Source organism: Petaurus breviceps, unplaced genomic scaffold (genome assembly GCF_028583685.1).
Source record: "Petaurus breviceps papuanus isolate PSGF00001 unplaced genomic scaffold, PetGlider_PUasm1.0 171, whole genome shotgun sequence".
NCBI lineage: Eukaryota > Metazoa > Chordata > Mammalia > Diprotodontia > Petauridae > Petaurus > Petaurus breviceps.
Genome location: NW_027185754.1, coordinates 5,913,979 through 5,932,282, shown reverse-complemented (window position 1 = coordinate 5,932,282; position 18,304 = coordinate 5,913,979).

Below are 18,304 nucleotides of genomic sequence, written 5' to 3'. Positions count from 1 at the left end.
TCTTCTTCTTCTTCTTCTTCTTCTTCTTCTTCTTCTTCTTCTTCTTCACAAAGAGAGAAGCAAAGTTATTCCATCCTTATAACTCTGACTGGAATGTATGTATTCTTGCCATGTTTTATAACCCTTTCACCCAATGAGGACAACTAAAAAGTCTGACTGATAGAATGGATCAGGGGGCCCTCTCCCCATGCTGTACTTGCCCATCTTTTTGCTTGTCACTTGAAGTAGATTGCTCTGTTTGTATTTCATAGATAATATTGTTCACCTAAAAAAATTATATTTAAGTTTCGATCTTTGATCTATTTGTTAACAGAGATGCATCTAGGGATGCTGCAAATCTTTAAATATGTAGCGTCCAGGACAATAGCTGCCTAGAAAGATCTGAAAAAGAAAGGTCATGGCATAATGTCATTGTACCTAGATGATGCCGGTTTCGCCTAGTTCTCAGAATTCATTTACCCTTCATTTATCCTAACCTGTGGCAGGACCTGACATGGAATTTGGGATCCCCTTTCAGATCACAGTTTAGTCTATCTTCTTCACTCTCCTCCACATATGCTACTCTGATTAGGGCCTGCTATGTGCCCTTAATCACTAGAATGAGTAGTCTTTTTCTCATAGATAGGATGGGAAGCCAGCATGAAGGATTTGGGCTACACATAGCTGAGATATTTAAACCAAAGGAAGAGGGGGATCCCATTATGGAATTTTAAGGAAAATTTATATCTTTCACATTAATTAGTTGATTGCAAAGTATGAAAATAATACTCTGAGCAGTCTAATAACTTTAGAAATTATTTTCTCGGGGCGGCCAGGTAGCACAGCGAGTACGAGCACGGACTCCAGTGTTGGAATGACCTGGAGATCAAATCCCGGGCTCAGACATTTAGCACCCACCCAGAAACACCTGGCCGTGTAACCTTGAGCAAGTTACTTAACCCCAATTGCTTAGGGGCGGCCAGGTGGCTCAGCGAGTAAGAGCACCGGCTCCAGTGTCAGGATGACCTGGATCAAATCCAGGCTCAGATACTCAGCACCACACCTAGAAATAACTAGCTGTGTAACCTTGAGCAAGTTACTTAACCCTGATTGCTTTAAAAAAAAAAAAAAAGAAATTATTTTCTCTAAGGGGAAGCTAGGTGGTGTGGTAGATGGAGTGCTGGGCCCTGAGTCAAGAAGACTCATCTTTCTTAGTTTGAATCTGGCCTGAGACACTTAACTAGCTGTGTGACCCTGGGCAAGTCACTTAACCCTGTTTGCCTTAGTTTCCTCATCTGTCAAATGAGCTGAAGAAGGAAATAGCAAACAACTCCAGTATCTTTGTCAAAATGGGGTCATAAATAGTTGTATACAACTGAAAAACAACTGAATAGAATTATCTCTTAGGGCCAGGACATTTAAAGCCTTCCAGGAAAGCAAATCAAAAGAAGTAAACAGAGGAGTAGACGGTCTTATGAGATTAGAAAAAAGCATTATTTTTACTCTAAAGGGTATTTGGGATTGGAATAACATGCAGATACTCATCTACCAGCCTTCTGCTGATAGATAAAACATCCACAATAAACAAATCTTTCTCAGTGCATTCATCTGCAGAATTGTTTATTTGCTGTTTGTTATGGTCACCTCAATTCAGAGAGTGGGAAGAAGGATTTTCCTTTAGGTAGGAAATGTGTGTGTGTGTGTGTGTGTGTGTGTGTGTGTGTGTGTGTGTGTGGTAACAATGGAAAAATCTGTATTTCCCTGAAATACAGGCAAGAGGGGAAAACTTGGGGGCACGAGCTTCCTGCACCAATAGTCATAAACATCTATCACTTATCATTTCCATGTTGCATAAAACAGCGGTCTCCTCTTAGTCAAGAGCCATTTTATGTCAGGTTCATCAATACAAATGGTGCCCAAGTGATTGTGTGGGAGAATACAAGAACAGACTGTAATAAAATTAAAAATAACTTTTGAAGGAAATAGTATTTGGAAGGATTAATTACAGGAGTTCAAACAGGGGGCCATATGCTTCCCTCCTCTTTAGAGTGGAACATACAGTGTGTCTGTAATAAAATCAGGCCAGAAAAATCCTGCCTGTCGAGGAAAAGTATAAGACACGAGCAGTAGATAAATAACCAAGATATCATTCTTTATGATTTTATAGGGAATGGCACCCTAAACCAGCACAAGCTTCCCTGCTGATATACCTTTGTAATGATGTTTTAATTAACTTTAGCTGCAATATAAAACAAAGAATTCCTCTCTACCTCTGTCTCTCTATCTCTGTCTCTCTTTGTCTCTGGCTGTCTGTATTTCTTTCTCTCTCTGTCTCTATCTCTCCCTCTGTTGCTGTGTCTCTCTCTGCATCTGTGTCTGTCTCCATTTTTCTGTCTTTGTTTTTCTTTCTCTGTCTATCTCTCTGTTTCTGTCTCTGTCTCTGTCTCTGCCTCTCTGTTTATCTTTGTCTCTTTGTCTCTCTGTGTCTCTGTCTCTGTATTTCTTTCTCTGTCTCTGTGTCTCTAGCTCTCTATCTATCTCTGTATCTGTGTCTTTCTCTGTTTCTCTCTTTCTCTGTCTCTATCTCTGTCTCTCTGTGTCTGGCTCTCTGTCTCTGTCTCTGCCTCTCTCTGTTTCTGTTTCTTACTCTGTCTTTGTCTCTGTCTCTCTGTCTCTCTGTCTCTCTCTCAGAAATTCAATGAATTAACTTCTCTTGATACCTATCCTTCTAACTTTATTGTTTAGAATCAAAAAGTCCCTTGTGCTTTACAGGTTGTCTGAAGGTTACATGGCAAAAGTACAAGAACTTGCCCAGAAGTAATGGTTCTTTATAATTTAAAAGAATCACATTTGTTCTCCAAGACTGCTTTAGGCTATCTACGACATAAAATTTTATTTTATCTTTAAGATAATAAATTTTCATATAAACCCCAGAACATATCAGCTGTTTTACACAAGTTTTAGAGGAACTGGGGGTAGGAGGGGAAGCACCTTTTCTCATATAGATGGTGACCTTATTTAAGTTCTCTGGCAGCAGAGAAGTCATTGCCATTCCTCCATTTTATATACCCTTTGTCCTCCTAAGAAAACAACTTAAGTTTGGAGCATTTGGGGGTTCTCAGTCTGAGGTAACTTTGCTATTTAAAATATATATATTTTTTCATATCTTTTGCTTTTTCACTTTACCAAAATTTCTCTCTGTATCTCTTCCTCTACCCATTCCAGAAAACTACCCCATGTAAAAAACAATATTTAAAAACAAAAAATAAAAAGAAGAGAAAAAAGCAATAAAACTTATTAATTCATTGACAGAGTCCGAATAACATATGACATACCACACTCACGTGCCTCCCAACTCTGCAAAGGGGAAGGGTGGTGCTATCTTCTCACATCTCTTCTTTGGGGTCATGCTCATTCTTTGTAATTTTGCAATGTTAACATTTGATTGTTTTGTGGTTGATTTTTTCCGTTTATGTTGCTGTGGTCACTGTGCATACTGTTTGCTCTATGTGTTTCACTGTACATAAAATTGTGTAAATTTTTTTAACATAAGACATCTTTTCATGCTTTTCTGAATTCATCGTATTCATCTACAGCACAGTAATGCTACATTATACTCATTTACCACAATTTATTTAGGTATTCCCCAAATTAATGGGCATCTAGTTACCATTCTTTGCTATCTCAAAAATGTCATCATAAATATTTTGATGTAAATGGGGACTTTTTTTCCTTAACGATGACCTCTTTCAAGCATAAGGTTTATAATGGGATCTCAGGATCAAAAAGTATGATTTTTTAAAAACTAATTTTAATTCTATTATTCCTGATTGCTTTCCAAATTATTTCAATGATTTATAGCTCCACCAACAATGGACTAGTGTTCCTATCTTCCCACATCCCCTCCAACATTGACTTTTCCATTTTTTGGTCATCTTTGCCAATTCTTCGGGTCTGAGACAAAACCTCAGGGCTGTTTTGATTTTTCATTTCTTATTGTTAGTGATTTAGATCATTATTTTACATGTTTATTAACAGCTTGAAATTCTTTTAAGAACTGTTTATTCATATCCTTTAAATCCTTATCAATTGTGGAATGACTATGGAGATACATGTATGTTTGTCTTAAAATGTCTTCTGTTCAATGAGAGCTCACTATTATATACACATTTATGAACTAACATATATGTTATGTGTGACTATTACATTATATTTATATACTAAATGTAATCGTATGTATATATATTTCTATTTATATACATATGAGTATATATACACACAATATGTGTGTTAGTTGTCTACATATTGGAAACCAAACCTTTATTGAAAAGAAAAACATTTTTGAGAAGATACTATTGTAGAAGATGATATTCTTTTCTTTCCATGTCTGATTTCTAAAAAAGAAACTCTACAATTTATTTGTTTTTTCTGGAAGAGTTCAAAATAAGAGATCTTATGTGTCAGTTTGCAATAAATTTTAATTATTATTACTCTAGAGGTAGCTATGTGATTCAATACCAGGCATGGAATCAGGAAGAACTGAGTTCAGATCAGATACTTATTAGTTGTATGACACTGGGCAAATCACTTAAACTTTGTTTGCCTCAGTTTCCTTAACTGTAAATTGGGAATAATAAAAGAACCAATATTCCAGGGTTATTGTGAGAATCCAATGAGATAATATTTATAAAGCAATTTACAGAGTGCCTGGTACATAGTAGATGCTTAATAAATCATCTCTCCCTACCTCCTTCCTTCCTTCCTTCCTTCCTTCCTTTCTTCCTTCCTTCCTTCCTTCCTTCCTTCCTTCCTTCCTTCCTTCCTTCCTTCCTTCCTTCCTTCCTTCCTTCCTTCCTTCCTTCTTTCCTCCTTCCTTCCTTCTTTCTTTCCTTCCTTCCTTCCTTTCTTCCTCCCTCCCTCCCCTTTTGCTTTCCTTCTTTCAAAAAGGAAAAGAAAACAAGATAATGGTTCCCAATATAATCTCAGTCAGGGAGATACATGAATCTGTCAGGAAGCCCCAAGCTCTCTTCGATCACTTTTAAGGTTTTTCTTCCAACCTCTCCCTCCCTTTTACTGCTCCCCCCACCCCATTCCTTTGTCTATTTCTGTCTCTGGGTCTGTCTTTATCTTAGTTTCTGGTATCATACTTATAATCAGAAAGCCTTGGGTTCGAAATATGTCTCATTCATTCATTACATGTTTGACTCTGAGCAAGTAACTTAATCTTTCCATTCCTGTTTCATCATCAGTAAAAAAGACTGAACCTGATGACCTGTGATATTATTTCTAGCTCTAAATCCAAGACTCTGTGACCCTTCTCCACCCTTTGTCTTTCTCTCTCTGTATCTCTCTATGTCCCTTTGTCTCCATCACTCTGTCTTTGTCCATCTCTTTGTCTCTGTCTCTGTCCCTCCCCCCCCCCCCCCCTTTTCCCCCCCCCCCCCAGTCTCTCTGGTTAGACTTAAGTTTAAGCCCTAATAAAACCCAAATTTATGAGGATCAGTCTTGTCACCAGCCTTTCATTACTGTCAGGTTCTTTTCAATTTCATCTAACTCAGTTTGTGGATTTTTTAAATGTTTTATCGTGTTTGGCAGGGTTGCTTTATGTAGTCAGCATTGAACTCAATAATGAATATTTTCAAATAAGCAAAGGAGTACAATTGTAGTTCATGGATATGGATGGCCCTGAATAATGATTTGGCTAAGTGCCCAGCCCCAAACTTCTCCTTGTCAGGGAAAGTGGGGGGGTGGGATGGGAGCACAAGGGCTAGAGGGTCTCTTCCTAATATACATCAGATCCCCTGGCCTCCTGACCAAAAGATCAGTATTTCATCCTGCAAATAAGCATTCCTGCTGAAAACCATAAATTAGTGACATTCATTCATTCTCTCAATAAACATTTACAGAGGACCTACTACATGTAGAGTCCTGGGCTCTGAACTGGTGACAGTGACTCCGTTTAGGTAAGAGAATGATGAGACACCTCTCATGAAGACTAAATATGTTAAGTGGAAATGTGATTTTTTTTTTTTTGGAAAAAAAAGTCTCATTAGAAACTTTACAATTAATAGACCAGCAGGAGACAGGCTGTTAGAAGTCATCCCAAAAGTGCCTTCACCTGTAGTGTGTTCTGCTAAGAATTTTTTAAAGGAAAATTAAATGGCTCTTCCTTTTTATGTGCCTGTTTCAAAGTCCACTGAGTCACATGTTGAGGTACTGAAAGTTTCATGCAATGTAAATCCATCCAGACTCAATTGAAAACCCCATGAGCTGTAAAGCTGGTTTCTATATTGTTTGGACATAATGCAGCACTCCCCTGAAATCATAAGGGAATAAGGCACTTAAAATAGGGTGTCACATTTCAAGGTAATAAATAGCAGATTGATTCTACCTCCCAATTGATCCTGCAGTTTACTTATATACAAGATGGAAAATAAAGTACTGAAGCCACTGTGATTTACTTTGGAGAAATGAGACACTTGGTATTAGCTTAAGTGAATGCAAAAGTGCAGCCTGACAATTTATGGTAGTCTGAGCCCAAACCCTGTTCAGATCAGGTTGCAATGTTTCTACACACATTGGGAGGCTTTTAGGAGCTCATCATGTGAACACTTTTTTGGCCTCTTAATACTAAACATATACTTTTGGGACCATCCTTGAACCAGGCTCATGACCAAATATCAGATAAAGATGCTCTATTCTCCTTTGTTTTACATAGAATACAATGTTCATGACAGGAGAAGGATTTACATGACTGTTGCCACTTGAATTTGCAATCCCCTTGGCTCCCCACCCCTCAAAGCAACATGTCATGCCTTTAATTGTTTTGTATTAGAGCAAATGAAAACTAATTGTGTTTTGAGAACTTTTTGGTAACAACATACTACTTACTCCTTGAGGTGAGGGGAGGTGGAGAGGGTAGGAAGTAATTGCAGAAATAAGCAAAAAAAAATATATATCCCGGCTGCAGATTTCCAAAAGTTTTCCATAGCTGTCCTTTAACAAAAAGTGCCCTCCTGCTGGTACTAAAATGAGACAATTATATTACACTGTCGATGCTAATTTTTTTTAAAGCAAACATTGTGGCAAAATGAATGGGATGCTGAAAAAGGTTAGAAAACAAAACCCATCCCCATGATGGGGCAAATAGAGATTTTCCTCAGGCACCAAGATTTAGAAGTTAATGACCACTGCTATACTCTTTCCATAGCAAGTGAGTTTATCCTCAGCCTAACCCATGTTCTCCCCTTTTCCTGGTGGCAGATTCCTTGGTGGCACCCTCTTGAGTCTTTGTTTCATCTCTATAGAGTGATGTCCCAGGGTCTCTTCCCACCATGTAGCCATATAGCCCTGGCCCTTCCTCATCCCAGAGAAATTTGTCTTTGCAAATTGATTTGAAAACCTATTTTGTACTGCTTGTACATGAATTTAGTGAATTTAGTGAAGCTTTGCCTTTGGTACCAGAGTCACTATTAAATGATTCTGTTACTGGACTTGGAGTCAGGGAGGTCTGGGTTCAAATTTCACATTTGATTCTAGCTGTGTGACCATGGGAAGACGCTTGCTTCCTCTGAACCTCAATTTTCTCATCTGTAAAATACAAGTAGTACTAGTAGTGTCTACCTCATAGGGCTTTGTTGCAAGGCTCAAATGAGATAATTTCCATAAAACACTTTGTAAACATTAAAGAGCTATATAAATGCTGGCTATTACTTTTCAGGGTCTCTACTTTCCATAAGTGATGGTGGGTTGTTGTTTTTTTTTTTTGCATTTTTGTGTGTGTTTTTGTTTTGTTTTGTTTTTTGCTCTTCTTATTTTGTTTTGTTTTCCATTGTGTTAAACTAAGCACCTCCAAGCTGGAGACCAGCAAAAAAGGCTTTCAATCACAGGTTTGAAATTTTTATTCCTATGCAGAATATTTACTCCATTAACTACCCTTGTAGAGGGTTTCCTGTGATCCATTCTTAGTTATTTTCATTTCCTCCATATCTCTACCCCCACCCTAAATACTGGCTATAGAAAATGCTGGAATCACTATTCCAATGCCACTCACACACAGTAGAGCTTCTGAACCCTCCCTTGGAATTTGTTTCTCAACTGTTCTATTCCTTGGAAGTTTCTGAGCTATTATTAAGCTTTTAATATTGGCTACATGCCTTAAAGTGTTGCAGGGCAGGTGTAGCAAGTGTATTTTTCTCCTAGGAGTTAAATGAAACAGACTCAGGAGATGAATCAGGGATAGCTTCATTTTCTAGCCCTGAAAACCTAAGCCTGAACACAGTGTCCAGTAGATCAACCTGTCAGAGTTTAATTTCTCTCTGAGGGACATAAAAAAGGGGACAAGTTTCATCTGAGTTTGGGTAGATATGAACCAAGGAAAGTTTGCCAAGACCTGAAGCTTGAGACAGAAAGAAATAAGAGGGATGCAAGGATGCAATCCAGTGCTGAGCAGCCCCTCCAAGGGGGTTCACCTCTTGTTGGAGTACTCTTGTGTTCTCACACCAATATAACTCACTATCCAAAATAAATAAATAAATTAATTAATTAAAAAAGAGGCTAGTGTTTCGTCAGGATGTTGTAGAAAGGATACCTGGTCATGTCCAAGTTGGACTACATGGGCCAATTGCTCTCCCAAATTGCAACAAACTTATTTATACTGGCAAATACAGAACTTTTTCATTTTATTGCGAGGACAATAAGATCACTTATTTAGAGTGGGGAAAGAGGCACCTTACAGGTCAAAGAATCATAGATTTAGAAGGACCCGTTAAGATTATCTCCTCTTATTCTTTTTACAGATAAGGAGATTGATGCTCAGAGAGATTAAGAGATTTACCTATAAAAACTAGCTAAAGTTAGCATAAAGATAAAACTAGCATAAACTAGCAAGTATCTTGGGCATGAATTGAACTAAGTTCCTGACTGAGGCCAGTGTTCTATTAATTTCCCTGAACTAAAATGTGAGAGAGATTTCTTCTCAGAGAAAAAAAAAAGGCATAAATTAACTAGAATCAGACACAATTACCAAGAATAATTTCTCTGTATTAAACATTTAGAAATACCTCAGAGTTTGCTCAAGCCAAGGTGATAATCTGTCTCAGGTGACAGGTTCCTACTCTGGGCAGGGCAGACAACAATCTATCCAGTGCTGCCTATATTTATGTCACTTGAGTCCTAGGGTTACTTGTCATTCATGGCTCTGTTGCCACCTAATGGATGTCCTGTTTGGATTCAGTCATTATAATTCACTTGGGCCTCTGATGATAGTCAAGTAGACAGTTTAATTAGATTAGAGGGAAAGCAAGGCAATATCACAAAACATTGCAATGATTAACATAAACTCTGTCATCAGCATTTTCATGAAAACCATAACTCCTAAATAACTTCGGTTCTCCCAGTACACACCTTCCCCAGTGAAGTTCAATATCTCTGTCTCTTTTCTTTCTCTCTTTTTCTTCCTTCCTTCCTTCCTTCCTTCCTTCCTTCCTTCCTTCCTTCCTTTCTTCCTTCTTTCCTTCCTGTCTATCCATTCAAACTTCCACTATTACCAGCTGTAGGAGGGTAAACTTGTGACTATAAAACTTCTTCTTGGGCAGGGGGTTAGGGGTGCAGCCCTCAAGGGAGTAGCAACAAAAGAGAAAAAAAAAGATAATCATGGAATAGATTAGGTACACTTTACACAGAAGTAAATGAACACAATAATTTAGTGTTTGATAAATCCAAAGATCCCAGTTATTAGAGGAAGAACATATTCTGACAAAACTATTAGGAAAGCTGGAAAGCAGTCTGGCAGAAACTAGGCATAGACCACCGTCTACACCATACTAAGATAAGTTTGAAATGATTACATGATTTAGACATTAAGGGTGATATCATAAACATATCAGGGGAGCATTAAAAAAAATACCTCTCCACTCTATGGATGGGGGGAAAGTTCATGACCAAATAAGAGCCAGATAATTCATGGGAAGTAAAATGGATAATCTGATTACATTAAATCAAAAAGGTTTTGCACAAACAAAACTAAAACAGCCAAAATTAGAAGAAAAGCAGGAAACTTGGGGGAAGAATTTTTACAGTAAGTTTCTCTGATAAAGGTTTCATTTCTCAAATATACAGGGAACTGAAGCAAATTTATTTAAAAAAAGAAAAACTCATTCCTCAAAATTGATAAAAGGTCAAAGGGTAGGAAGGGATTTTTGGAAGAAATCAAAGCTAACAATAGACATATAAAAATACTCCAAATCATTAATAATTAGAGAAATTGAAGTTAAAACTACTCGGACATACCACTTCATATCCACCGGATTGACTAACATGACAGAAAAGCAACATGACAAATACTGGAGGGGATATGGGGGAATAAAGACCCTAACATACTGCTGACAGAGTTTTGAATTAACCCAACCAGTCTGGAGAACAATTTGGAATTATAGCCAAAGGACTGTAATATAAAATTGTGCACAGCTAGTAATACTGCTACTAGGTCTATATCTCACAGATATCAAAGAGAAAGGAAAAGGACCCAAATGTACAAAAATGTTTGGCTAAAATTTATGGTATATTATTGTGTTGGATTACTATTTTTCTATAAGAAATAGTGAAGGGGATAGTTTCAGAAAATCTGGAACTGATAAGACAGAACCAGGAGAACATGGTACACAGTGACATCAATATTATAAAGATAATCAACTGTAAAAGACATTAACTCTGATTAATGCAATTATCCACAACAATTCCAAAGGATTGGTAGTGAAAAATTATATCCACCTCCAGATAGAGAACTGATGGATTTTGAGTGCAGATTGAAGAATATTTTTTCTCTTTATTTTTCTTGCCTTTTTTTGCAACATAACTTCTGCGGAAATATGTTTTGCATGACTTCATATGTATAATGGGTATTTTATTTCTTGATTTCTCAATGGGTAGAGGAAGGCCTGGAGGGAGGGAGAGAATTTGCAACATTATTTTAAAGACTTGGGTGCATAACAGAATTGTCAGCGACAGCTCCTTGGTAAAAATTCTCAGCATAGACCATCTCTCACTATTCTGTGATCTCAGTAACTCCAGATCTCTTAAGTTTATTCTTTTCCCAAAATTTTCTGAAATGCGAGGGTAAAACATCCTGACTAGAGTTTTCCTGCTTATAAGGACTTATAAGGACATCTGTAAGCCCTTCTAAGTTTGGGAGAGGGAGAGCAATAGTAGCCCCAACATTTGCAAGTCAAGTCCAGATAAGACATGGCCATCAGGATAGTCACTGACCTCCCACTCCAACCTCCTTTCTCATGCCATACTGCTTATTGTCACTTCTCCCAGTGGACTCATCTGGACCATTCTGCTTCTTAAGTCACACTGGAGATACCTCAGGAATGACAATCTTTAAGAATCATCACAGAAAGGATTTGGAGCCCAAACCAAACAAATAGAAAGAGAAAGAGGCCAATGACAAAAAAAGAAGCCTGATGAGTTAATAATATTCTTTTTAAAATAAGCCAAAGTTCCCTAGGGCATTAGGCTTTACATTCAGTTTTCTACATCTTTATACATCCTTTGTGTTGTTAATTTATTATCTTAACAAAGAACATTAGGTCATCATTAGAATTATGTCTATGTGGCCCTATGAGATTCTTTCAAGGAAAATAAAATTCCATTGTGGTCACTAGACTACCATAGGATTTGGAGCAAAAAGTAATTTAATGGTCATCCAGTCTAATTTCCTTATTGGACTTCGATGATTTGTAATCTCATTGACTTGCATGTCTCTATCCATGACTGCCCATCCTGTACAACTCTGGTTATATTCTCCCATAACTTTACTGTAGGATGTCCACCTATTGTACTAGATATCTTCACTTTAATTTTACTGATAGGGAAACTGAGATCAAAAGAAGTGACCCAGACAAAATCAGATAGAATGAGGATTTGAATTTTGGTCTTCTGGATTGGAAATCCCATGCTTTCCACTCTATCACCCTCCTTTTCTTACTAAGGCAGGGAAGCCAACCCAGTTATCAAAACTCGTTAAGCCTCAGTTGGGCAGCTAGGGGTCACAGTAGTTAGAGTAGTAGGCCTGGAGAAGACTCATCTCCCTGAATTCAAATCTGGCCTTTCAGACGTTATCTGAGTGACCCTGGGGAAGTCACTTAACCCTGTTTGCCTCAGTTTCTTCATCTGTAAAATGAACCAGAGAAGGAAAGGCAAACCACTCCAGTATTTTCACCAAAAAATCCCCCCAAACCCTCAAATGGGGTCACAGAGTCAGACATGACTGAAATGACAGAACAACGAAAGCATCAGTTGCTCAGATAGCTAATTTAACTAGACCTAATCGAAACAATGTCATCATTCCTTAAGCAGTCCTGTTAATGGCTTTTGCATAAACTAAATTTACTCCATAAACATGCAAACAAACAGAAAACCCTTCATAATCTTGTGAGGAAAGTTTATTAGCATAAAAATAATTTAGGATACTTATTTCAAGACAAGGAAAGAGGGGCCACTGGCTATGTTTGCAATACAAGGTACAGACTGTACATAATTGGAGTTTATCACTGCACTGGCTCTGCTTCATTGGTGAATATAAAAAATAGCATTTATGTAGCCTGTTAACATTTACAAAGCATTTTACAAATACTATCTCATTTAATACTCCCATCAACTCCAGGAGATAGGTATGATTATCATGTTCATTTTACAGATGAGGAAACTGAGGCAGGCAGAGGCTAATCTCTGACTTATCCAGCTAGCAAGAATCTAAGGCCAGATTGGAACTCAGGTTTTTCCTCACCTAAGTTTCAGTGCTCTATTCACTGTTCCACTTATTTAACTCTTAATATGAATATGTAGGTGAGCTAACATGAAACTAGTTATTTGAACATTTTGGATATTGAATAGAAAAGTGAGCTGGAGAGAAGATAGATGACAACTTTAGCCAAAAACCTTCTCACGTGAAACATCTGCTTTGCTCCAGGTAAGATATTTAACTCACTAGAATTCAGGAACTGATGAATGACTATCTGGTTTGATCCTAACTGTTGAATGATTGAGGATTGATATTAGGACTTCTGGGTAGCTAGGTGGCAAAGTGAATAGAGTATCTGGCCAGGAATCAGGAAGATTCATCTCTCTGAGTTCACTCAGATACTTACTAACTGTGTGACACTGGGCAAGTCATTTAACTTGTTTTTCTCAGTTTTCTCAACGGTCAAATAAACTGGAGAAGGAAATGGCAAACCACTCCAGTATCTTCATCAAGAAAACCCCAAATGGAGTCACAAAGAGTCAGGCATGACTGAAACAACTGAAAAAAATAGGGCCTACTTGGGTCAGCCAATCATAAGTGACTTTTTTAATTCCCAAAGGTCTCTGGATAAGGAAAACTACTTTTTCTTAAAAGATATTGAACAACAAACTTATAGCTAGCATCAGCTCACTGTAACCATTCTAACCATTCCCACACTAGAATGAAAATCCCCTCAAAGTAAAAAAAAAAACCACACCTTGCTCTAGAAAGCAGCTTCAATCTCTTTTGGGAGTCTCTGAACCCAGAGTACCTTGGAAGAACTAATGAACTTCTATGTTCCAGGACCAAATGCTTCTCCTTTTAGATAATAGGCATCCCTCCCTCTCAATATCCCTACTTTCAATGTGGTTGTTGTTCAGTTATTTCAGGCATGCCCAACTTTTTGTGATCTCATTTCTTGTGGTTTTCTTGACAAAGATACTGGAATGGTTTGCCGTTTCCTTCTCCAGCTCATTTTGCAGATGAGGACACTGAGGCAGACAGGGTGAAGTGACTTGCCCAGGGTCACACAGCTATTAGGTTTCTGAGGCCAGATTTGAACTCAAGAAGATGAGCTTTCCTGATTCCAAGCCCAGTGTTTTATCCACCACCTAACTTCCCCAGGTATGTGCGTATATGTGTGTGTATATACATATGTAATAAGAATGTAAATTTTAAAGATCTTCCCTGCCCCTAGGCTAATGTGCACCTGAAGCCTGGGGAGGGAGGCTTGTTTTTCAGTAGATACTTCTTGATTGGCCAGTGAGTCAATAAGGTTGTTACATTCTCTAAGCCAGGAGAAGGCTATATAAGCCCTGATGTGTAGCTTTGCTTTTGGGGACTCACTTTGAGAAGTGTTCTGTGATTTGATCTGAATTCTGGGAAGCCATTGTTGAGAGTCCCCCGGCTTTGAAAAACCCAGAATGTGGAAACCCAGATGTTGACTGGGTATGGATGTAATGGTTGGACAGTTTGGAAATCTGTCTACTTGATGTTTCTGTCTTGATAATTATGCCTGTATACTTTGAGGTTCAGGGTGCTGACCTTTTCTCCTGAACAAGGTAAACAATATATGTCTGACTGATTAAAGTAAGCTTGTTAACCCATTTTGAGTTGCTTTCCTTTAACAAAGCAGATCCAAGAACCTGTGGTAGCTGCAAACCCTGAGGACGCTTGGGGTGCTTGCCGCTACAACATACACAATACATTTATACATATATACACATACGTACCTGGAGGGCTAGGTGGCATAGTGGATATGAATGTATATCTATGTATATCTATGTACACATATGTACCCACATGCATACATGTATATATACATACATACACCTGGTTGTTAAACATTTACTAGAACTCCCTGGTATATGCATGTATGCATATATGTGTGTGTGTGTATACTTTAAAGATTGCAATGTTCTTTTCAAATATCTTATATGATCCTCCCAACAACCCTGTGACATAAATATTATAAATATTATCATTCCCATTTTATAAAAAAGGAAATTGAGACTCAGAGAGTTTAAATAATTTATCCATGATTGGTTAGAAGTAATATGATCTTAGATTTCCAACTGGAAGAAAACTTATTTCTAAATTACCAGGTGAGAAAGCAAGAAGTTAAGAGAGGTTAAGCAACCTCTTCAAGGTCACATTGGAAGTAAATCGTAGATCAGTATTTGAATCTAGGTCCTTGGACTTAAATTGAGGCTTTTTGTTTTGTTTTTCTCCCTCAATACCACAGGACAGAGCTGGTCCTTTTAAAGGGCCAAAGATCTGGACCTGGGAGGGACCATCTAATACATCCCTTCACTTTTCAGATGAGGAAACTTGCCCAACGTCTCACAGGTATCAGAAGTAGCCAAAGCAGGATTTGAATTCAGCCTCCCTGACTCTAGTGGCAGGACTCTTACTACTGTATGATTATTCATATATGAATATGAACTTGTGAGACAAGTATCTTCCTCGGAAGCTTTCTCTTCCAAATTCTGTTCAAAGAGTTCAGGAATAACACAGCCCAAATGGGATTTTCTTGTTCAGAAAGGAGAATGAGCAATGGCCTCTCTCCCCTGAGACATCACCCCTCACTGTAAACTGAAGAATCATGAGTTGCTTTTCAAAGTATTTTAGTATCTATCAAAGAGGGTTTGTGTCAGACCAGTTGGTAGGCAAACAGGAAATTACTTGGGAGCATTAATAGCCCTTGAAAACAACAGCTTCAAGGTCTTCAATCAGCAATTTGAGGATATTCACCACTAGGATAAAGAAAAAAGGAGAAAAAAAAAAACACAAACAGGAAATGCAGTGAAGGAAGATGAAAGCAGATCAATAAAGAAAGAAACCTTCAGTTTGAAGTCTTGCCTTTAAAATAATGGGACCCCCCTTGGCCTCACCCTCCGGAAAGTAATTTGGGGCATTATAGCAGATCTGGCCCTCAGGTGTAATTGCCCCAGATCCCCGCCACCCGGAGGTTTGGGATTCCTGAGCTTATGAGAGAAAGTGCATTTCTACACAAGGATTTATTGTAACCTTTTAAAATATATATGTTTTAAAAATCCATTCAGTGTCATTAGAATTTATTACAGCCTTTTGTCTTCTTTTTTTTCCCCTTCTTGCTCAGGTTAATTGGAAGCAAAAGAGGGTAACTTCAGCATGTTGCAAGCAAAGGACAATGAAATTCCATATTATGGAAATATTCTTTGGTTGAATTTCCGGATTTGTGTCTGCAGTGGAATTTTCCAGTGCAGTAAGTGACTCAGACCTTTGCGTGTGAAGGAGCTGTATCTGTGACTTGGTAGGTTGTGCAGGGAAAGAAAGAAAGAAAAAAGACAGTGTGCCTAAAGAAATATTAGACACTGTCTTCAGAGGAGCTGTAGTTCTTGAAAAATCAAGCCTGGTAGATGTCTGAAAGAATAGGAGGTCCACATTGGAGGGAAGAGCTGATCAAGGAGCAGGCAAATGTTACCTTTAGAACGTTTTCCTTTTTCCCTGGGAAATCATTTTGGTCTAGTTTTGTTCTTAGGGTATCAGCTTAACTCAGATCCTAAGGATCATTTTGTCATTTTCTTTTCTTTCTTTTTTTTTTTTTAAGAAAAAGATGGATAGAAAGGTTCTGGTAGGAAACACAAGGAATAAGCTGTTAAGTTTGATGGCCTCAGGAATAGGTAAAGCAGACAGATGTGTCTGTTTCTGCTGATATGGAGGAGGATGAAACAAAAATGAAGAGTTCAATGAACTTGCCCCTAAACTTTTATCCACAACCCCCATCACCAGGGAGGCGATATCTCTAACTCCATTAGGTGGCGAAGGGGAAGCATTGGAGATTTAGAGTCTGAATTGTCTGTCTTCAGTGATTTTTAAAAAATGCACATACACATACATACACATATGTGTGTATGTGTGTATAATCTATATATCAATATGTCTTATCTAGCTACATCTATATCAATATATCTCTATAGATATCTATATCTATCTTTATCTTTATATATCTATATAGAAGGTAGATGGATATAGATATAGATAGATAAGATAGATATCTTAGCATACATATACATACATATATATGTGTGCACATGCACACTCACACACAAACACACATATGTATACACACTAAAATCAAAGATAGGCAATGTGGTTTACTGGACAGAATCATCCTTGGACTTGAGTAGACCTGGTTCAAGTCCTACCTCTGAAAAAGAATGGCTATGTAAACTTTGGTAAGTCATTTATCCTCTAGTAAACCTCTAAGGTTATCTCCAATTTATCCTGAACAAAGCTTGTTAATACATGGTTGATTGCATAATGTCTCCTCCATTAGATTCTGAGGTCCTTGAAGACAAAGAATATTTTTGTCTTTCCCAGTGCTTACCAAAATGTTCAGCACATATTAGGTGATTAATAAATGTTTATTCACTCTATTTAATCTTCTAACTTTCCCCCAGAAACCCTACAAGACTCTAAATTGAAGAGCAGGTATTGATCTGCGGTCAGAGTGAGTTTCCACACTGAGAAACTCACTAAAAAAAACAGATCCAGTCCAAGTTCATTTTCGACTCATTTCTAAATCCAGGTGGATCATTCATTCATTCACCAAACCAAAGACCAGGCACAGTTGGGAGAAATATTGGGTAAGATGAAGTCCCTGCATTTATGAAATTTGTTGTCTAGTGGGATACAAGCACAGATAGCTGTGAAACAAATCAGTATATGATCTCTGCATTCAAGGGTTGCAAAGATGTACCTAAAAGGTCCCAACTAAGAGATGACTTAAGAGAAATGAATTTCACTCAACTCCTGAGTCCTATCTGATTTTTTTGTCCCAAGACAGTAAAACTCCCTTTCAGCACAGACTCCAGATTTCCTCTCAAAGAGTTGAATTTTACCCATCAAGAGAAAACTCAGATCAATAAAACTCATTTCCCCATTCCTGGCAGTGTAAATTAGAACCATGCATGTACATTTCTGTGAAAAGTCAACAGTAGAGAACAATGCTAAATACTACTACTACTACTAATAAAATAACAAATAACTCCCTCCCCCACACAGCGTACACACAAGCAATTTACCTTCTTCCTTCCCATCAGCCCAAGTTTCCAAACTCTCTCCTACCTTTGTAGGATTTAATAGAATGTCTTTACTTTCCAGTATGCTTTTCCTATGTAGAAATCCAAGCCTGTTAAAGTAGCTAGGCAGCGTAATGGATAGAGTACTGGATTCAGAATCACAAAGACCTAAGTTTGAATCTTGCTTCAGGTACGTTTTAGCTGGGCAACCCTGAAAAATCATTTAAACTCTTTCAGTCTCAGTTTCCTTATCTGCAAAATGGAAACAATAATAGCATTTATCTGATGGGGGTATTGTGAAGATCAAACAAGACAGTATAACTAATAAATGTTACAGTGCCATGTAAGTATGCTGCTAATACTATTATTACTACTCTCCTCATAGAGAGTTTAAGGTGCAGACCAGAACACAGAGTGTCTCTTTCAAAGATAAGATCAGAAGTCATCATGCTTTCTAATTTTTTTTTTTGATGAC